The sequence below is a fragment of the Hibiscus syriacus genome, unplaced genomic scaffold (genome assembly GCF_006381635.1).
Source record: "Hibiscus syriacus cultivar Baekdansim isolate YM2019G1 unplaced genomic scaffold, ASM638163v2 tig00000778_pilon, whole genome shotgun sequence".
NCBI lineage: Eukaryota > Viridiplantae > Streptophyta > Magnoliopsida > Malvales > Malvaceae > Hibiscus > Hibiscus syriacus.
The window spans coordinates 2325194-2347863 of record NW_024061825.1 but is presented as its reverse complement, the minus strand read 5'-3'; the positions used below and the strand labels follow the sequence as shown (position 1 = coordinate 2347863).

Here is a 22670-nt window from a genome sequence, read left to right as displayed (position 1 = left end):
GGCATAGGCCTTCCCCACAAAGGAATCTCTGCAAATAGATTCCTAAGCCACTCGACTTCTTGTCCATTTAAGTCAAGAGCTATAAACTCTGATTCCATAGTGAAGCGAGCAATACACGTTTGTTTAGCAGACTTCCACAAAATTGTTGCCCCTCCCAATGTGAAAACATAGCCACTAGTGAAACTAACTTCATCATTGTCAGTTACCCAATTAACATTACAATATCCTTCAAGGACTGTCGGATAGCCAACAAATTGCATACCCCAATTAATAGTACCTCTAAGATATTTTAATAAATGTTTAAGTCCATTCTAGTGTTCACTACTTGGGTTATAAGTATATCTACTAAGTCTACTGACAACATAAGCAATATCTGGTCGAGTATAGTTCATTAAGAACATAAGACTTCCAATAATCTTGGCATACTCACTTTAAGATATACAATTCCCTTTATTCTTTTTAAAAAGTATGCTTGAATCATACGTGGTTCTCACAGAGTTTACATCAAAACTATCAAATTTCTTTAATACTTTTTCTATATAGTGAGATTGATTTAAAGAAAAACCCCTATTAGATTTATTAACTTTTACCCTTAATATTACATGTACCTCTCATAAATCGGTCGTTTTAAATATTGTAGATACAAATTTCTTAGTTTTCTTAATGACTTCAATGTGTGCACCAAAAATCATTAAGTTATCAACATAAAGACTAATAATAACATGATTCGATTCAAAAATTTTAGTATACGCACATGCATCAACACCATTAACTATGAAACTATAACTAAGAATAGTTTTGTGAAATTTTATGTATCACTGTTTTGGAGCTTGTTTATGGCCATACAAGAATTTTTTGAGTCTGTAAACCTTATCCTCTTTTCCAGGGACCGTGAATCCTAAAGGTTGCTCCATATAGATCTCTTCATCTAAATTTTCATTCATTCAAAAATGTTGTCTTGACAACCATTTGGTGCACCCAAAAAATTATGAATTGAAGCTAAGGAAAACAATACACTAACAATTAAGATCTTAGTCACAAGAGAATAAGTATCGAAAAAATCAACTCCAAATTTTTTATGGAATCCCTTTACATCTAGTCTTGCCTGATACCTTTGTATTGACCCATCTGGTCTTAGTTTCTTTCTAAATACCCATTTATTACTAATGAGCTTACAACCTTTAGGCAAATTCATTAATTCCCAAATGTAATTAGACAAGATAGATTCAAGCTCATAATTAGTTGCACTTCTCCAAAATTTAGCATTGATAGACTTAATAACTTCATCATACATTTTTGGATCATCGCCTATTAAAAACATATGAGATACAGAATCATTAATCGGGTCTAAGTCATCAAGTTCAACAATAAATGAAGTAAGAAAATCTGGACCAAAACTAGTTGTAACTTTCTATCTTTTACTCCTCCTAGGTTCATTAAAAAGATCAATATCTCTAGTATAGAATAGATATATTTAGGGGTGTAAACGAGCCGAGTCGAGCTCGAGTAGTGCTGAGCTCGACTCGACTCGAAAACTCGAAATCATGAACTGAAGCTCGTGAGCAGCTCAAAAAGGCTCGAAATGAAGAAAAAAAAATCTTAAACTTAACTCGATTGAAACCTCAAACTCGAACTTGAACCTGAACCTTAAATACATTAAAATGTTACTGTATTTTTTAAAATATCAATACATAAATGTTAATATTATTAATAATTTACTTTTAAAAAAAATAAAATCTTAATATATTATGTTTTCGAGCTTCTCACGAGCTTTTCGAGTCGAATACCAAGTAGCTCGTTTCGGCTCGTTAAGAACTCGAGTCGAGTCCATTCGATCCGAGTATTTATCGAGCTTTGATCGAGTCGATCTCGAGTATCTCACGATCTGTCTCGTCTCATTTACAACCCTAGATATATTACTGGATTTGAAAAGCGATAGATCAGAAGTTATTTAAAAGAAGTATGGTTACAGTTTTAAAGATGATGGAAAAAATCAAGGAAACGGTGAAAATGAAATTATGAGGAAAACAACTTACCGTGAGGGATATGTAAATAGAGTACTAAGCATGACAACTAAAGTATGATACATTTTTTCCCTCTTTTGAGTTGATTTTTATTCAACTTTGGCTGCTTGTAGAGATGATCGTAGGTTTTCTACTTTTGAGTACAATGAAAATATTCATCTAAAAATATGGGTAAATTAAACAAATCATCACTGAATTTTATTATTTCTCTTATTTTCACTAAAACGACGTCATTTTGTATCAATATAACGGCCAATTTATGACACCGTTAGTGAGGAAACGGTGGAGTGACGAAAAAACAAATGTATTAAGTTTACCGAGAAAATTGAACATATTTAAAGTACAGTGAGTGGAATAGGAGAGAGAGTAAAGTTCAGTGATGATTGATGTTATTTACCCAAAATAATATTTAGTTAACCATTTTTTTATGACAGACATTCAAAATAAAACTAAAACATAATGTTATAGATTGTTTGTTTGGCTCTGAATAGAATCATTCAACGCTGAATGCTGAACCGTTCAGCATTCAGCGTGTTTGTTTCTCACCTTTGAATGATTCAGTGCTTAATCATTCTGAAGTAAACAAACAACCCTTTAATAATGATTTTTTTAAAAAAAAATAGATGACCAAAAAAACAAAAATGATAATTGAATGACTAAATACATAATTTACTATTAAAGATTTTAGTTAAGCACTTAGACCCCCGTTTGATTCATGGTATAATTCATTCCTGAGAGAAATGTTTTTTTTCCTGATAAATACGATTGGATGGAGACAGATTACCAAGTGCGTAAAACATAATACCAACAGTGATTTAGTTTACTGTTTTCCCAGGAATATCCATCCCTCATCTCCCGTATTTGATTATTCTCGTCCCTGTTGTCTAAAATAGCCCTCCCCACTTCGTTCTGGCTATCAGGATTCTTTGAAATTCCGGCCGTGCGTGATTTCCATCTGCCTTCCATCGTTGCTCCCCTGCTTCGATGGGTAGTATTATGGTGTTGATTCGCCTTTGTGTTCTCCTCCTTATATGGTTGAAGGGGATGCCAAAATATGGGTCATCGTCTTTGATGTCCGTGGAAGTCGAGAACTCTCTGTCTCCACATTCTTCATTCTAAATCTGGTAATTCTCTGGCTTTTTGATTTATTTATTTTTGTTAATTTTCATTCGCATAAACTTTGAAAGTTTTGAATTAGAATTATGAATTAATTGAAATTTATATGCATGAATGAATGGGAAATTTGTGCGAATTAATCATTCATTGAAACTATGCGAATGGAAAATTTTCGAGCTCTTGTTTTCAGATATAGTATTAGGTTTTTTTAAATATATTTTAGTTGATAAATTTGTATTGATTGAATTTTTTCGAACTAATCATTCATCGAAACTGAATTAGGTGGAAAGATCATTGTCATACAATGAGCAGAGGCCGAAAAGCCCTCCACCGGACTTACCTTCATTGCTTCTTAACGGTAGAATAGTTTACATTGGCATGCCGGTGAGTATTCCCGAATTCCGATTTAAAAGGGTGGGTGGGTGGGTGAGGTTTATAAATTGTAAATGTTTTCTGCTGCATATGCTTTACCAAATTAGAAATTATTTTTATAAAAATTGCAAAATTTGGTTGAGGATAACTGGAATTTCATGTTTTTGCAATCTTGTTAAGAGTTTTGAGATAACTATTTCCTGGAAATTCTTGTTCCCGAGGGACAATCTGTATCTCTATGTATTAGGATCCTAATTCATGGATCTCTCAGTACAAGAAAGCAAACCAAGAGTATCATTTCCTATATCATACTGTTTTGTTGTTACTGTAATTTGTTCAAATAGTTTGATCGTTTCTACCTTTCAGCTTGTGCCTGCAGTGACAGAGCTTGTAGTTGCAGAACTAATGTATCTTTAATGGATGGATCCCAAGCAACCAATCTATTTTTACATAAACTCTACGAGAACAACTCGTGATGATGATGAAACGGTGAGCTTTGCATATGGTACCTTCAAATTTGATAATGAATTTAAGATGTAATACATTATGGATCGCGTAGCTTCTGGAGATGTTAGACTCATACCTTGGTTCTCATTTAATAAGTAAAAAAGTCAGTTGAGTTAAAATTTGGATTTTCAGTCTTTTGTGTAGATTAAGTGCATGTAAACCTACAAATATGAAACTGTATATAAACCCGAATAGTATCTGAATTGTAAACACTAGCTTCTTCTTCCATGCTGGCGCTTCTTCTGCTTGTCATGCATTATGTTCGCTTCTGCTCGCTATACGTACATTAATTTAAAGCTCTTATAATGCAGGTTGGCTTGGAGATGGAGGGTTTTGCCATCTATGATGCACTTATGCAGTTACAAAATGAGGTGAATTTTCGTTCTTCAAAGATATCAGTCTGTCTCGTTTTCTATATTTTGTTAAGAAAATTTTCTCTGGATGTCTCGAGTTTATGTTACTTTAGCTCAAGAACGAGATTTAATTTTTTCTTTATTCACCGAATTCCTTCATAACTTGGTAATATTGGTTCCCCACAGGTGCATACAGTTGCTGTTGGGGCTGCTGTAGGTCAGGCTTGTCTTTTGCTTTCAGCAGGAACTAAAAGGGTAAACAGTTCATGATGCCTCATGCTAAAGGTACGATGCAGCTATCTTGTCTGTGATTCTAAACTTATTTCGACTCTCTCCTATGATGCTATCTTTTAAAATATAACCTCTTGAGTGTTTGCCTGTATTCTATTTCAGCTATGATCCAGCAACCTCGTGTCCCGTCATCAGGGTTGATGCTGGCCAGTGATCTTTTATACGTGCCAAAGAGGTTTGGTAAAAGTTATTATTCTTTTCTGAGTAAATGTAATTAAGCATGGGACACACTTGTGGAACTTCTGTTACATTACTCCAATTAACAATAATTTCTTGGAACTTCTGTAAATTGTTTTGGTACCCTTCTTTTAGGCCACTTTATCTAACCGTAAATTGTTTTGCAGGTACTAATAAACAGGGACACACTTGTGGAACTTCTGGCCAAGCACACTTGTGGAACTTCGGGCTGTTTCAAAGGTTGATATATGTCCATTCTTGTGCTTTAATAATGTTGTTTCCTGTTGTGCTGCTGAAAGTTCGATAGCTAGATCCAGTGTGCCGCCTACATAGCGTCTGTAACAAGAGTCCGACTCGTAGAAATCATCTGTAACAAGTGTCCGACTCGGTAGAAATCATCTTTCGAGGAATCTTGAATATGCAGGAAGGAACACCATTACAATGATACATTTAGCTGAAATATACTGCTCGAAAATTTTCCATTCGCATAGTTTCAATGAATGATTAATTCGCACAAATTTCCCAATCGTTCATGCATATAAATTTCAATCAATTCATAATTCCAATTCAAAACTTTCAAAGTTCATACTTAATGAAGATGTAAAATTTAATATTAATTAAAATTAAAATAATACATGATATATTTAAATAATAAAATAATAAATTATCGATGAATTTTTATATAAATAATTTTTATTTAAATATATTATCGATGAATTTTTATATAAATAATTTTTATTTAAATAATTAGAATTTCATTTGTTAAAAAATACAGAACAAGGTCAATTTGGTAAAATATATATTCTATTAATCTTTTATTCATTCAACCAAACATTATAATCTTACATTACTGCCAAACAAACCAAATACAGTAATGTAATGTGTTAGGTAATATTACATTCCGGTAATCCTATTCTTAATGGTAATCTTATATTCCGTAAACCAAACGCCCCCTTAAAAGAATATGTATCTATCCGATGTGTGAGAGGTTTTTTTTTTTGCATTACTATTACTAACGATCTCCAACGAAAATAAAGACGACTGAGGTTCAGCCCACAACCCAAACGAGTAAGATCCACCGTTGATATAATTTCTTGAAACCGAACAAACCCTAAATCTCTAAGATAACCCTAAGAAGACTTCACCCTTCAACACCACTATATAGTCTGCCAAAAATCTAAGTTTGCCAAACCAAAACCCTAATTCCCCTGCAAACATTCTTCTCCCCTGCAAGATCGTAAAGAATTGGGTCAAGAAGCTTAAGGTTTCAGTTTTTTCTTCTGTTTTCAGTATTTTAATTGGAGATTTGTTCGTCTGGAAGAGGTGAAAATGATGAGAGTTGTTGTCGCCCCAGTCTTACTTTGCATGTATCTAATGTCTTCATATGCGAAGTTGGTGATTGACATTCTAATCTGATTCTTTTCGTCTTTATGTTATATTTAACAAGATTTTGATTTCCTTTTTTACCCTTTTGATTGGATTGAAATGGTTTGAATCTTTGAAATGTGCGAAGAGATGTGATGATGCTAATCCATAGTTTCTGCATTTGAATGATGAATAACAACATGCACTACCATCTGATCTCTTCTGCTCATTGTTTACCCCCTTAGATTTGGGGTCAATTTTAAAGTGATTTTAACTATTTCTTTTGTTAATGTGATTTCGTGCAATCCATGATGGGCATGAATCATCAGACCTGATCTATCTGTGATGATTATATATAATCACCTTCTTTCGACTGAGATTGCTTAACTTTTTTCTTCAAAAATTACATCTTTAAACAGAAGCATTCATGTTTCACATACTCATCTTGAGTAGAGGTGGATGCTTGTTAATGTTTATGTCAATGCTAAGTTTGCTTTTGAGAACATTTTTGGTATGGTTGTTGCCCATGGTATCTGATGTCCAGTATGTATTTGTAGCTGGAGATCTCGTTTTGATGGGCAGATACAAATTCATGAACAGGTCTTGCGACACAGTTAGCTATTCTGTTCACAAGCTTGCTGTTACTAAATCCCTGCTCACATTTTTTCCTCTTTTGGAGTCTTTATTTTGGCAAATTATTTTTGGATAATGTGATGCAAAAAATGATTTAGGGTGGGAGAATTATTTTGTGACATGATTTGATGGGTGTTTTTTAATCAATATTTTTAACATTTCCGGTAAAATGTCTAACAATAACAAAATCAATAAAAAAAATAATAAAACCGGTAGCGTTTTATCGGTTTTGTTAAGAAATATGGTAAAATGCCTAATAATAATGTTTTCGGTAATTTTTATCGATTTTGTTATTTAAATAATAAAAAATTAGTAGTGTTCTTTTTAATTGTATATTAAGGTGTCACATGTGATCATTTCTCGGTTAGGAGGCATGTCTTGGTGTGGGGTGATCTTCCTTGGATTTTCGGGTGTCTTATGCTGATTTGGCAGCACACATGTAAAGTGGCTCCCTTGTCCATTTAGGGTTGTGGAAAAATTATTTTCTCATATAAAGTATACATCATATTAGTTTTTGAATTAGGGTTTTATTGGTTTGAAGACGTCGTGCACCTTTGGGGTCTTCTCCGTTTGCATGAAGATGTCATGCAGTTTGCATGAAGATGCTATGCAATCGTGAAGTCTTTATATTATTTTCAAGTATTAGTTAGTGGTCTTCGTATCTGAGTTCTAAAAACTTGGCTCAATTCTTGACCCATTATAGTCAGATACCCACATTTTAAGATTATTGGTACTTAATTTTATATTTTTTCTAAATTATATTATTTTAAAAATTCACAAAGAAAAAAAATATGAAAATTAAAGATGTAATTCATAAATAGAATTTGGAAATTTAAATTAATTAATCTAAAGATAAGATTTGAAATTTTAAAAATATTAAAATTTTTTGAGGTTAAGAAAATAATTTTAGAAATAATTTAGAACGCTAGAGATGAATATTTAAAAAAATAGAGATTTAGAATATGAGTGTAACATAGTTTTAATAAATAATAATTTAAAATTAAAATATTAGAGTTGACCAATTTTAGAATTGAGAATCAAAATTTTAATCTAAATTAAAATATAAAAACATTAAGAACCGATTACCTAATAACTTAATGGGTTGAAAAATACAGCTTGGTCCTAACTGTGAATCTGTAAAAATTAGTGTGCTGGGTACTCGATTAAAAATTATTGTCAAATCAAAAAAATATTGAATTAGATTATATTCAATTATTATTTGATTTTGATATAACATGAATCATCAAATGATTTATATTATTAGAATTTGAATTTAATAATATTATGAAAATTTCATAAAATGTTTTAAGGTTGTGAAAAATAATTTTAAGTGTTTTTGAGTCATTATAATTTATAAATATTTTTCAAAACAAAAAAAATTGATTTTGTCAGAAATCACCCATTAGTCTCGAAACCAATAATCCAATATTGATATTTGTTTTCCATAATATATTTTTGGTATCAATATCAAGGTGATGGTATCGATACCGATAGGAGAGTATCAATACTCACTACAATGATATCGATACAAAAGACTTCAACGATTATATTTTTTTTATTGTTAGGATGATCGGTCTCGATACCCACTTTCGGTATCGATACCTGTAACATCCTCCATGTCGGGTTAGTGATTAATTTGCAAAGTTTCAACATTTGGTGATTAAAGTAGAATAATTATATAGTTTAAATAGTATGGTTAGTAAATATGAGATGGGGTAAGGACCAAATGGTCATTTGCAAGGAATTTCTAATTAAAATAAAATGTTATGGGGTATATGAGAACCACGTGTGATTTTAGGTTCCAGAACCTCCCATTTCTTCTTCCTTCTTCCTCATTTTCTTCTCTTCCTTCTCTCAACGTGTGGCTTGCAATTAAAGGTAAGAAACTGAACTTGGTAGTTTCTTTGATTGTTAAGATTGGAAATGAAAGTTTGTATGTTATATAAGCTAAAGGAAAGCTTATATGACATTAAAACAACAAGATTAGTGTTTTAGAGATAGATTTGGAAAATGAGTTTTTAGATGAAATTTTGATATGGATGAGTTTTTGATGTTTGAATCAGATTTTTGACTTGTCAATAAGCTAATTAAGAAGTATGAGGGGTTAGAATTCAAATTAGAACATATTGGAATTTGGGTTGGATTCTTAAATTCTACATGGAGAATTGGATTTCTAGGTTTTAGAGGTATTTAATGGATAATAATTAGTTTAAGTAAGTGTATGAGAGCTAAGAGTAGTAAAGGGATTGAAATATGTATGTTTGAGCTGAAATGGAATGATTTCCGAGCTCAAATTAGGATTTCTGGGTTAGGGGAATCGGTACCCATTCAAGGGGAACCGATACCCCCTCAACGAAATGAATTTCCAGATTGCTAGAGGGGAATCGGTACCCCCAGGGGGGGAACCGATACCCCCTCATCGTATATGAAATTCCAGATTGCTTGAGGGGAATCGATACCCCCAGGGGGAACCGATTCCCCCATGAGAAAAAGAAGAAGAAAGAAAAGAAAGCAAGACTAAGCTATAAATTCTTTAAATTAGTAAGCTATTAAAGCTTAATTGCAAGACATAGACATCTGATGATCATCTTAAAAATTATGTTTATGTAGATACCGAGCCTACTCGAGTTCGGGAACAATCTACAAGTAGGATCGATCGAGGAAAAGGCAAAGAAGTATAGGTGAGTGCATATGCATAGCATGAATATAGTAGTATATTCAGTTCTAGACTTGTGATAAGTCTAGATTCCATATTTTGACATATGATTACATTCCATATTATGATACATGACATGAATTGTATTAAATGTATTACATGACATGAATTCATATTATATGTATTACATGACATGAATATGCAGAAAAAGTTATATGCACTATGTGATAAAGGTATGTAAATGATATGCCTATGTGTTAAAGGTATGGAAATACTATGTCTACGCGATATGAACTACAGGAAATGTATAAGCCCATGTTATGTAGATGATAACTATAGGTATAGTTGGCATGCCAAGGGTAGAGGGTATACTCGGTTCTTTAGGACATATGTATATCCTTTGGAACCTGTGTGAAGTCTTGAAAGACACATACTTGATCCATAGTATATGTATATGATTCTTAAGGAATTCTACGTGGTCCTTATGGACATAATTCTACGGGCACTTCGGTGCAATTCTACGGGCACTTCGGTGCAATTCTACGGGGCACTTCGGTGCATTTATACGAGCTGTGGTGACAGCATAGTGCACAACCTCATATTACTCAAATACCTTAGGTTCTCAATATGCTATCATGGGCCAATAAACTTATTAATACAGAATAATGAATGTTACAGTCCTACGCTTACAGGTATGGATATTGATGAAGTATACTACATTGATTAAGTACATGTTTGCATCTCATCTCATATGATCCTGACATTTTCATTACATTACATTGCCTTGTTATTATTAATGCCTCACTAAGTCGATGACTTAGCGTGTGAGTGTTTCACACGTAGGATCCGAGGAATTTAGACGAGACAGGTGAAGCAGCTTGACAGTATTACTCCTGCAACCATCAGATCAGAAGCAACTTAATCAGTAGGTCATTTTGTTATGTAAATGACAGTTGGCATGTAATTAAAGGGTTAAGTTGTGTATGCTCTGAATATTTTGGTAAACTTATATTACAGTATGTATATTATGGTATTTTCTTAATATAAGATCAAATATTTTACTATTATTTATTAAGAGTTGTGTTTTAAAGTCAATGTAGTATCTCTGACTCATATCCGGGTCGAGTATGGGTTAGGGGTGTTACATTTAATGGTATCAGATCTATGGTTTAGCCGATTCTAGGCATAAACCAGAGTCTATGGAGTCTTTAAATGGAATACATGCCAACTAATAGCGAGAACTTCTGATCTGGTATAGTATGAGTATGCTGTTTTGCTAATAGGATAATGTGTTTATTCTTATTAGATGTCCGGACATAATAGCTCCCGAAGTGAAGCGGGAGAAGATAGGCATGCTGAAAGCAGTAATTCACCTGCCCTGGCCAGGCAAGGTGAAGAACAGGCATCTCAAGGAGTGCCTGTACAAGATCAAGATACGTTCTTCAGAACGTTAGACGCTATTCTGACGCGTCTTCAACCTCCTGTTCCACTAACTCCAAGAATTAATGTAGCAAAAGAGTTGAGAAGTTTAGGAGCTCCCGAATTTAAGGGAGAAGCTGAGGAAGGTCCGGTGTCAGCGGATCTTTGGTTGAATGATTTAAAAATCATGTCAGATGGTCTCCACTGTTCCGAAGTGGAGAAATTAGATGGAGCTGTGTCTTTATTAAGGGGTCAGGCTAGGATTTGGTGGACGAACGTCACCATGAGGATGTCAACCGACCAGTTGACTTGGTCTTTGTTTTTAGAAGAATTTAAAAGCAAGTATATTGGAGATCAGTTTATCCGACAAATGAAGTAGGAGTTTATGAATTTGAAGCAGATGAGCCGCTCTGTATATGAGTACGAATGTGAGTTTAATAAGCTGAGCAGGTTTGCAGCTGAACTTGTGCCTACTGAAAAAGATGCTTGCGAGTGGTTCGTGGAGGGCTTGCGCCCTAGACTTAAAGAAATGTTGATAGTATTAAACTTGTCCTCGTTCCAGGAGGTGATCAATCGTGCAAAAGCTCTTGAAAGGGTTCAGAATGAAAGATTTGGGGACTCGAGAGTTCAGACATCAAAGAGGACGACTACTTATTCTGGTTCAACACCAACAAAAAGGGGAAGAGACTCGGGATTTCGATCACAAACTAGATCAGAATCAGTTGCATCGTCTGCTAGGGGAGCAAGTCAGGCAAGAACTAGACAGACGCAGTCAGTGGAATCTGGTGCTGGGAGATCTACTCCGGGTCAAAGGAAACAGTGTGAGCACTGCGGGAAAAACCATTATGGGGATTGTCGTATGGCAGCTGGGACTTGTTTTCGATGTGGAGAGGCCGGACATTTTGTCCGGGATTGTCCCTTGATTGTTGGTGAGCCGGCACCATCTGGAAGAGCTGGTTCTTTCTCACAAAAAGGACGAGGAAGAGGCAGAGGAAGGAACCCGTCTGAATTCTCTGCTCAACCTGAAGTTCGATCCACTGCTCGAGTATACAACCTAAAGACAAGTGAAGACCGTGATGACCCTGATATTATAGCAGGTACTTTTCAGTTGTATGGTACTGATTGATCCGGGTTCTAATTATTCTTATATTACAAGTAAGTTAGTAAAGGAGTTGGGATTTCCCTTAGAAGCTACGAGTAATGAGATTATAGTAACGACTCCGTTAGGCCAAAGTGCCAGGGTGAATAAAGTTTGTAAGGGGTGTCCCATAAAGATTCAGGGAATTGAATTCCCTGCTAATCTGATGGAATTACCCTTTGACGAGTTTGAAGTGATTCTGGGAATGGATTGGTTGTTCCGGTATTATGGAGATGTTAGTTGCAGATTGAAAAAGGTAACTCTGAAAAGTCCAGACGGAATAGAGATAAGTGTGAGCAGTTAAAAGTTTAATCCTTTAGAAAATGTAATATCAGTGATGTCTGCCAAGAAATTATTGCTACAAGGATGTCAGGGTTTCCTTACAAATGTGATTGATTCAAGAGCTCAAGAGAAAAGGTTAGAGGAAATTACAATAGTTCGAGAGTTCCCTGATGTTTTCCCTGCTGAATTGCCAGGATTACCTCAGGATAGGGAGGTAGAATTCCAAATAGAAATAATGCCGGGAACAGCTCCGATAGCAATGGCACCTTATCGAATGGCTCCGAAAGAATTGCAAGAGTTAAAGAATCAATTACAAGAATTGCTAGAGAAGGGATTTATCCGACCAATTGTATCGCCTTGGGGAGCTCCGGTGTTATTTGTTAAAAAGAAGGATGGATCAATGCGTCTTTGCATTGACTATCGGCAGCTCAATAAGGTGACCATCAAGAACAAGTATCCCCTTCCGCGCATTGATGATTTGTTTGATCAACTAAAAGGAGCTTCGGTATTTTTGAAGATTGATCTACGTTCGGGTTATCATCAATTGAAGATCCAGGAGAAAGATATTCCGAAGACAGCTTTCAGAACGAGATATGGTCATTATGAATTCATCGTAATGCCATTCGGAGTAACGAATGCACCTGCTGCTTTCATGGATCTTATGAACAGGATTTTTCAGCCTTACTTGGACCAGTTTGTTGTTGTCTTTATTGATGACATACTGGTGTACTTGAAATCCCATGAAGAGCATAGCACACATCTGAGGATCGTCTTGCAAATTTTGAGAGATAAAAAGTTGTATGCCAAATTGTCCAAATGTGAGTTCTGGTTAAAGGAAGTAATTTTCCTGGGGCATGTGATCTCGGCAGTTGGGATTAGAGTAGACCCTCAGAAAGTTAAAGCTATAATGGATTGGGAAGTTCCTAAGAATGTGTCTGAAGTTCGGAGTTTTCTGGGACTTACCGGTTACTATCGAAGATTCGTTAAGAATTTTTCGATGATTGTGCTGCCTCTAACAAAGCTAATGAGAAAGAACGTACCATTTGTTTGGACTTCTGAATGTCAAGAAAGCTTCGAAGCTTTAAAGAGAATTCTGACGGAAACTCCGATATTGGTTCAACTGGAATCTGGCAAGAATTTTGTAGTATACAGTGACGCATCCCATAACGGGTTGGGGTGTGTACTAATGCAAGAAGGAAAAGTGGTAGCGTACGCATCGAGACAGTTGAAACCACATGAAAGGAATTACCCCACACATGATCTAGAAATGGCTGCTGTAGTATTCGCTCTCAGGATTTGGCGTCATTATCTTTATGGGGAGCGTTGTTACTTATATACGGATCATAAGAGCCTGAAGTACCTGATGACTCAAAAAGAATTGAATTTGAGGCAACGTAGATGGGTAGAGTTCTTAAAGGATTATGATGTGATAATTGACTATCATCCCGGAAAGGCTAATGTGGTAGCAGATGCTCTGAGTAGAAAGACGTTTGCAGCTTTACGAGCTATGGATGCAAGATTATCTTTAACGAGAGATGGTGGTCTTTGTGCAGAATTAACCCTTAAACCAGCATGGTTGGAACGAATATGAGAATTGCAAGGTAAAGATGAAATGTGTTTGAAAAGAATTGAGCAAGTAAAGAACAAAGAGATTAAAGACTTTGAGATTAAGTCAGATGGAAATCTATATTGTAAAGGAAGAATTGTAATACTCGACAATGACGACTTGAAGAAAGAAATATTAACAGAGGCTCATTGCAGTCCGTTAACGATGCACCCGGGTGGAACCAAGATGTATATGGATTTGAAGGATCGATTTTGGTGGTCAGGGATGAAGCGAAGCATCACAGAATTTGTGTCTAAGTGTTTGATATGTCAACAAGTCAAAGCCGAGCATCAAGTTCCATCAGGATTATTGCAACCGCTGTTCATTCCTCAATGGAAATGGGAAAATGTTACGATGGATTTTGTTTCGGGGTTACCCTTGACTCCGAACAAAAGAGAATCAATCTGGGTAATTGTTGATCGATTAACTAAGTCAGCGCATTTCCTCCCTGTTAGAACGGATTTCTCTATGGAAAAGTATGCAGAGCTGTATATTAGAGAAGTTATTAGATTGCATGGAGTACCTGTTTCCATAGTCTCTGATCGGGACCCTCGATTCACTTCTAGATTCTGGAAATCTTTGCATGGAGCGTTGGGGACTCGTTTAAACTTTAGTACAGCTTTTCATCCTCAGACTGATGGGCAATCAGAGAGAACTATTCAGATATTGGAAGATATGTTGAGAGCATGCGTAATGGAATTTAAAGGATCATGGGAAAAGTATTTACCGCTGGCAGAGTTCGCTTACAACAATAGTTATCAGTCTAGTATAAAGATGGCCCCATATGAAGCATTATATGGAAGAAAATGTCGTACTCCATTAAATTGGTATGAACTCAAAGACCGAAGTGTTCTTGGTCCGGATTTAATTCAAGATGTAGAACAGAAAGTTCGAGAAATTCAGCATAACCTCAAAGTGGCCTCTGATCGGCAAAAGTCCTATTCTGATCTTAAAAGGAAAGAAATTGAATTTCAAGTTGGAGATAAGGTGTTTTTAAAAGAGTCTCCATGGAAGAAGGTGTTGAGATTTGGTCGGAAAGGAAAATTGAGTCCTCGGTTTATTGGACCATATGAGATTGTAAAGAGAGTAGGAACTGTAGCATATCAGCTAACTTTACCACATGAGATGGAAAAGATACATGATGTTTTTCACGTTTCAATGCTTCGAAGATATAGATCTGACCCTTCTCATATCGTGACACCAGAAGAGATTGAGGTTCGTCCTGACTTGACTTATGAGGAAGAACCGATTCAAATTTTAGCACATGAAGTTAAGCAATTGAGGAACAAGATTATTCCTTTGGTCAAAGTATTGTGGAGAAATCACAGAGTAGAAGAAGCAACGTGGGAGCGTGAAGAGGATATGCGACATCAATACCCTCATTTGTTCGTGCAATGAAAAATTCGAGGACGAATTTTTCTTAAGGGGGAGAGATTTGTAACATCCTCCATGTCGGGTTAGTGATTAATTTGCAAAGTTTTAACATTTGGTGATTAAAGTAGAATAATTATATAGTTTAAATAGTATGGTTAGTAAATATGAGATGGGGTAAGGACCAAATGGTCATTTGCAAGGAATTTCTAATTAAAATAAAATGTTATGGGGTATATGAGAACCACGTGTGATTTTAGGTTCCAGAACCTCCCATTTCTTCTTCCTTCTTCCTCATTTTCTTCTCTTCCTTCTCTCAACGTGTGGCTTGCAATTAAAGGTAAGAAACTGAACTTGGTAGTTTCTTTGATTGTTAAGATTGGAAATGAAAGTTTGTATGTTATATAAGCTAAAGGAAAGCTTATATGACATTAAAACAACAAGATTAGTGTTTTAGAGATAGATTTGGAAAATGAGTTTTTAGATGAAATTTTGATATGGATGAGTTTTTGATGTTTGAATCAGATTTTTGACTTGTCAATAAGCTAATTAAGAAGTATGAGGGGTTAGAATTCAAATTAGAACATATTGGAATTTGGGTTGGATTCTTAAATTCTACATGGAGAATTGGATTTCTAGGTTTTAGAGGTATTTAATGGATAATAATTAGTTTAAGTAATGTATGAGAGCTAAGAGTAGTAAAGGGATTGAAATATGTATGTTTGAGCTGAAATGGGATGATTTCCGAGCTCAAATTAGGATTTCTGGGTTAGGGAATCGGTACCCATTCAAGGGGAACCGATACCCCTCAACGAAATGAATTTCCAGATTGCTAGAGGGGAATCGGTACCCCCAGGGGGGGAACCGATACCCCCTCATCGTATATGAAATTCCAGATTGCTTGAGGGGAATCGATACCCCCAGGGGGGAACCGATTCCCCCATGAGAAAAAGAAGAAGAAAGAAAAGAAAGCAAGACTAAGCTATAAATTCTTTAAATTAGTAAGCTATTAAAGCTTAATTGCAAGACATAGACATCTGATGATCATCTTAAAAATTATGTTTATGTAGATACCGAGCCTACTCGAGTTCGGGAACAATCTACAAGTAGGATCGATCGAGGAAAAGGCAAAGAAGTATAGGTGAGTGCATATGCATAGCATGAATATAGTAGTATATTCAGTTCTAGACTTGTGATAAGTCTAGATTCCATATTTTGACATATGATTACATTCCATATTATGATACATGACATGAATTGTATTAAATGTATTACATGACATGAATTCATATTATATGTATTACATGACATGAATATGCAGAAAAAGTTATATGCACTATGTGATAAAGGTATGTAAATGATATGCCTATGTGTTAAAGGTATGGAAATACTATGTCTACGCGATATGAACTACGGGAAATGTATAAGCCCATGTTATGTAGATGAGAACTATAGGTATAGTTGGCATGCCAAGGGTAGAGGGTATACTCGGTTCTTTAGGACATATGTATATCCTTTGGAACCTGTGTGAAGTCTTGAAAGACACATACTTGATCCATAGTATATGTATATGATTCTTAAGGAATTCTACGTGGTCCTTATGGACATAATTCTACGGGCACTTCGGTGCAATTCTACGGGCACTTCGGTGCAATTCTACGGGGCACTTCGGTGCATTTATACGAGCTGTGGTGACAGCATAGTGCACAACCTCACATTACTCAAATACCTTAGGTTCTCAATATGCTATCATGGGCCAATAAACTTATTAATACAGAATAATGAATGTTACAGTCCTACGCTTACAGGTATGGATATTGATGAAGTATACTACATTGATTAAGTACATGTTTGCATCTCATCTCATATGATCCTGACATTTTCATTACATTACATTGCCTTGTTATTATTAATGCCTCACTAAGTCGATGACTTAGCGTGTGAGTGTTTCACACGTAGGATCCGAGGAATTTAGACGAGACAGGTGAAGCAGCTTGACAGTATTACTCCTGCAACCATCAGATCAGAAGCAACTTAATCAGTAGGTCATTTTGTTATGTAAATGACAGTTGGCATGTAATTAAAGGGTTAAGTTGTGTATGCTCTGAATATTTTGGTAAACTTATATTACAGTATGTATATTATGGTATTTTCTTAATATAAGATCAAATATTTTACTATTATTTATTAAGAGTTGTGTTTTAAAGTCAATGTAGTATCTCTAACTCATATCCGGGTCGGGTATGGGTTAGGGGTGTTACAATACCAAAGTTGTAAGTGAGCATTTAATGCTCAAAGTTAATAATTTTAATGGTTCTAATCAACTACCAATGATTATTGAAAGATCATACCAACATCAAAATAGTTATATTTTCTTTGTTTCCTTCATTTGTAATTCCTCTTGTGGAAAGAGTGTAAATAAGATTTTGGGGTATAAACCTTGTATATTGTTATAAGGTTACATTTTGTCCTTTAAGGTTAGCAAATCTAGTGGATTTAAGAAATCGCATTGTAGATGCTAAGGTAATGGATGCAGATTTTGCTTGATAAAGTCAAACCACTCTAAATCATTGTGTAAAGCTTTATTTTTCGTTTGCTTTCATACACCATTTTTAAAAGGCCAATTCACCCCTCTCTTGGCATATTACGGTTGACTGATTTGATCCAAACAATTGGTATAAAAACAGGTCTCAATCGTCTGTTTAATAACTTTGAGAATTTCCTAGGCAATCTTGATCAATTTCGTCAATCAACCGTTAAAGATGACTTCAACCTTCAGCTCTTACTACATTAAAGATTCACAATCGGTCAACAAACCACCTTATTTCAATGAAACCAACTATGCCTATTAAATCTTTGAACAGATATTGTCTTGTACTTACCTCGGATTAATAAAAAAAGACTATGCATATTGAAAGAATATGATGAAGTTTTTCATTCAGCCAAATGATTTGGGAGCATGAAGCATTATGATGAAAAGACATTCTGCTCCAACAAGAGAAATGAAGTGAAGATGAGAAGAGAATGTTCCAACACAATGCTAAAGCCATACACATTCTATTTTGTGCACTTGGCTCCGATGAATATGATAGAGTATTATCTTGCTTTAACGCCTATGAAATTTGAGATAAGCTAGAAGTTATACATAAAGGAACAAATGGGGTAAGAGAAACTAAGATTAGTCTTCTCAATCACAATTATGAAAACTGTAAGATGAAATCGGATAAAGATATCAAATCCATGATAAATAGATTTTCGGTTATTGTTAATGACCTCAAAGGGTTTGGAGAGATCATCTCAAATGACAAGCTAGTTAGGAAGATGATATATTATCTTCCTAAATCATTACAATCCAAGAAGACCATCATAGTTGAATCAAAGAACCTAAAGACCCTTACTATAGATGAGTTCATTGGCTCTTTGCTTACATATGAATTGATGATAAAGTAAGAAGAAGAGTAAGAGAAGAAGGAAGAAGAAAAGAAGAAAACAAAGAAGAAAAATGATGTTAGCATTGCCTTTAAGTCCACTAATGACGTTGAAGAAGATTTTAGTAAAGAGGTGAATGAAGAAAAATATATTACCAAGCTCTTCAAATGATACAAATGATTCATGACATCAAAAAGAAAAGATGTGAAGCATGAATTAAAGAAAAATCCCACCATATGCTATAATTATAAAAAAACCAGGACATGTCAAGTACGATTATCCACGTTTGGAGAAGAAGGGATCAAATAGGCCAAAAAAGGAAGATTTTTGTGACTACATGAAGTGATAAAGACACCACCGATGATGAAGTAGCCAACATTTGCCTTATAACAATCCAAGAAGATTCAAAAGTATTCTCTAACTCATCCAATTCAAATCCATATACATTTGATGAGTTGCAAGATGTATATGATGAATTAGTGTTAGAATGTGAAGTCATAATTCCAAAAAAACAAAAAAAAGATACATTAAAAATTGAAAATGACTCACTTTTTATGACTAACAATGAACTTGAAAGAAAAATTATTGATTTGCAAGAAAAATTAAATAATTTTGAGAAAAAAATTTATGCTTGTAAATTTTTCTTTCCAAAGTTCATAAGGATCGTCAAAAGAAAATCGATGATCTTGAGAAAGAAAAAACTAATTTTACAAAATTATTTTTATTTTTCTCTTTCAATGACTCAAATTAGGGTTGTTGATTGGGTGCCCAAGCCCGAGGAATCGATAACCACGAGTGTCATATTAAATCATTTATCTAATGGCATGTTCTTGAAATAACCTATGATACACTTGAATAAATTTTTAAGTCAAATTCATTGTTAGATAATCACATTCATGTGGTTTGTCCGTCTTCGAATAATTATCGTCATCCTTCTTAATTTATTTTTGTTAAATCTTAAAATTTAGACTACACTGACTATACACAACACTATTATAAATCGTCGGTTATGATTTTTCATCCAAATTAAAAAGAATAAATTATTTAATCAAATATTACCGTCAACAAATATAATATGTTATACACATACAAATATATGTACCTAAAATGGTCTCCATAAAAATGATAATGATGAAAAAGAACACGGTATTTGAATTCCCCGTCGATTATAAGGCGTTATTTTATTGACTCGTAACTATTAAAAGTTAGAAATTATCCCTTAATTATAGGACATTACTCTACTGAGTTTTTCGACTATTAAAAGTTAGAAAATGGGGTGACCATTCATATGTTCCAAACTTGTCATTTTTATTAAAAATTTCACAACGATCTGAGTTATACGTTAACATGTTAACTGTGATATTTTAAAATCTGATCTCAAAATCTCAAATGACTCATATATATATCAACAAGTTAACGTCTAGCTCAAATTATCATCAAAATTTTAACAAAAAAAAAGGGACAAGTTTAGAATATATGAATAATCAGGTGATCATTTTGTAACTTTTAATAGTCTTAATACTCACAAAACAATGCCCTATAATTGAGAGATCATTTGTATACTTTACTGTTTTATTATTAAGGCGAGGAAATATCTCTCATAAATGAATTAAATAAATCTTAAATAAATCTTAAACAGAATAACATCTCATCTCAATGGCGGATCCGAATTTTCTTCGAATAATAATTCATTTTATTGACTGTGTTTGTACTAAAATTTTATTTGTGTCTACTCATACAAAAATTTTATATTTCTAATATATATGTGTGTCTGTTTACAAAAATATTTTTAGACTCGTCAATATCTTAACTAAAATATTATTTAAAAGTTTACAAATATGATAAATTATATACACTTACTCACTAAACTTTACTCTCTCTCATATTTCACCCGTCGTACTTTTAATTGTTTCAATTTACTCACTGAACTTTATGCATTCAATTTTTTTAGTCACTTATTTAAAAGTTTACAAATATGATAAATTATACACTACTCACTAAACTTTACTCTCTCTCATATTTCACCCATCGTACTTTCAATTATTTCAATTTACTCACTGAACTTTATGCATTCAATTTTTTTAGTCACTCCACCGTTAACTTTTTAACGGCATTATGAAGTGGATTAAATAAATATTTTTAATCTTCAAAATAATCATTAAAATACAAGTAAAAAGAAAATATTTAAAAAGTAATATACCCTTAACCCCAAAACATTTTATTTTCTCAAATCCAAAGCTCCATCACTGTTTCTCTTTGATTAAATGAGTATTTGAAAATGAGAATTTTGAGGAGGCTTGAGGTTTTATGAAAGGATGAAAAAAGACAGTGAAACTGAATTGGTGTACTTTTAATAGTTTATTTGTTGGTTATTGTAGGGATATAATTTTTTAATTGGGGTTGAAAGGAAATAAAGGAGAAATTTAATTCCATCACTCTTCTCTCACGTTTTAGTTTTAGCACTAAGGGGAATAATAAAAATATATAAAAATAATATTAATAAAATATTAATGGGTTAAAAACTAATAAAAAACTAACACATCATCACAGAGTCAGAGAAAAAACACAATGGAGTAACCAAAAAAATATTCAATATATAAAATCCAGTGAGTAAATTGAAAAAATTGAAAGTACGATGAATGAAATAGGAAAAATAATATAGTTCAATGTAAGCGAGTAATTTACCCTTACAAATATTTTAAGTGAAGTTCTATATAGACAACAGACTATGTTAATGAGTGTCAATTCTCCGGTAGTAATTAACGTGTTGATGTGACAATATATAGTTAGCTAGTTAATTATGTTTATCATGTAGTACGGGTGTATTCAGTTCGGTTCGGTTCGCTTTTTTACTAAAAATTGAATTGAAACGCAATAAACGATTTTTTTAAAATTTAAATCGAAACTGAAACCGAATGATTAAAAAATCAAAATATGTGAAACCGATTTTTTCAGTTCGATTCAGTAATACGGTTTTTCATAAACCGAAAATATTATTCGGCATTTGGGTTTTTTTTTTGTATTTAATTTAATTGGACATTTGGGCTTACCGCTTATAGGTAAAGGTAAGTGGGTAACCGGTTGGACTGACCTAAATTGTTTATTCGGTTCAATATGGAACAAATGGGTTCTATATGGAAAATTCGAACCGAACCGAATTAAAAAATTTAAATGTTTAAACTAACCCGAAACCGAACCGTATAAGGTCAATCCGAACCAAACCGTTTTACTCGGTTCGTGTCGATTTTTCGATTTTCTCGGTTTCGTTGCTCAGCCTATCATGTAGCCTATCTTTTGTATTATTGATTAATTTCAAAAGGAATAATATCACATCTGATACTTGCACTTTCATAAATATGTAATATGATATTTATATTTTTAAAATAGCCAATATAATATATGTATTTTGATAGGATATCTAACAGTGTACTTGTACTTTTAAAATATTGACTGTGTACATATATTTTGATAAAATATCTAATATAATATTTGAACCATCATTTCATGTATTTTTATAATATAATTGAAATTAACGTCATCCATAAGTACCAAATCAAACAATAAAAATTTAATAATGGAATATTTTTGACCATTTTAAAAGTATATTATATATATATAAATATATATTATAAAAAAGAAGATAGATACGAATAGATTTGACTACATCGTCAAAACTAATCACAAAATAGCATGGTTTTCAAAACCGGACCGGTCAGTGAATCGGTCGTGCTACCGGTTCACTGGATCAACCAGTCGAACCGGTCAGAAGAACCGGACGATCTCATAATTAATTAATTATTTAAAAAATTAAATAAAAATACCAAAAACATTTAATAAAAAACAGTTTTTTATATCACAAGACATATTCAAAGCAAGTCAGAACATATATAAGTTAAAAACCATAAAATCAAGTGAAACAAAATGATTCAAA

At 33.7% G+C, this 22670-nt stretch overlaps 1 long non-coding RNA gene and 4 other non-coding genes across 5 annotated transcripts; all 5 read left to right on the top strand.

The window, feature by feature from the left end:
* Positions 1-4319: 4319 nt before the first annotated feature.
* Positions 4320-4819, top strand: LOC120115137. Its single transcript, XR_005515452.1, has 3 exons — positions 4320-4390; positions 4559-4657; positions 4766-4819. It is a non-coding gene; the product is annotated as an uncharacterized LOC120115137 (long non-coding RNA).
* Positions 4820-6165: 1346 nt separating this feature from the next.
* LOC120115481 lies at positions 6166-6259 on the top strand. The gene has a single exon (XR_005515488.1). It is a non-coding gene; the product is annotated as a small nucleolar RNA U31b (small nucleolar RNA).
* A 91-nt stretch (positions 6260-6350) lies between these two features.
* On the top strand, positions 6351-6427 carry LOC120115457. The gene has a single exon (XR_005515481.1). It is a non-coding gene; the product is annotated as a small nucleolar RNA Z195/SNORD33/SNORD32 family (small nucleolar RNA).
* A 78-nt stretch (positions 6428-6505) lies between these two features.
* On the top strand, positions 6506-6589 carry LOC120115464. The gene has a single exon (XR_005515483.1). It is a non-coding gene; the product is annotated as a small nucleolar RNA Z196/R39/R59 family (small nucleolar RNA).
* Positions 6590-6723: 134 nt separating this feature from the next.
* On the top strand, positions 6724-6869 carry LOC120115472. Its single transcript, XR_005515487.1, has one exon. It is a non-coding gene; the product is annotated as a small nucleolar RNA F1/F2/snoR5a (small nucleolar RNA).
* Positions 6870-22670: the final 15801 nt, after the last annotated feature.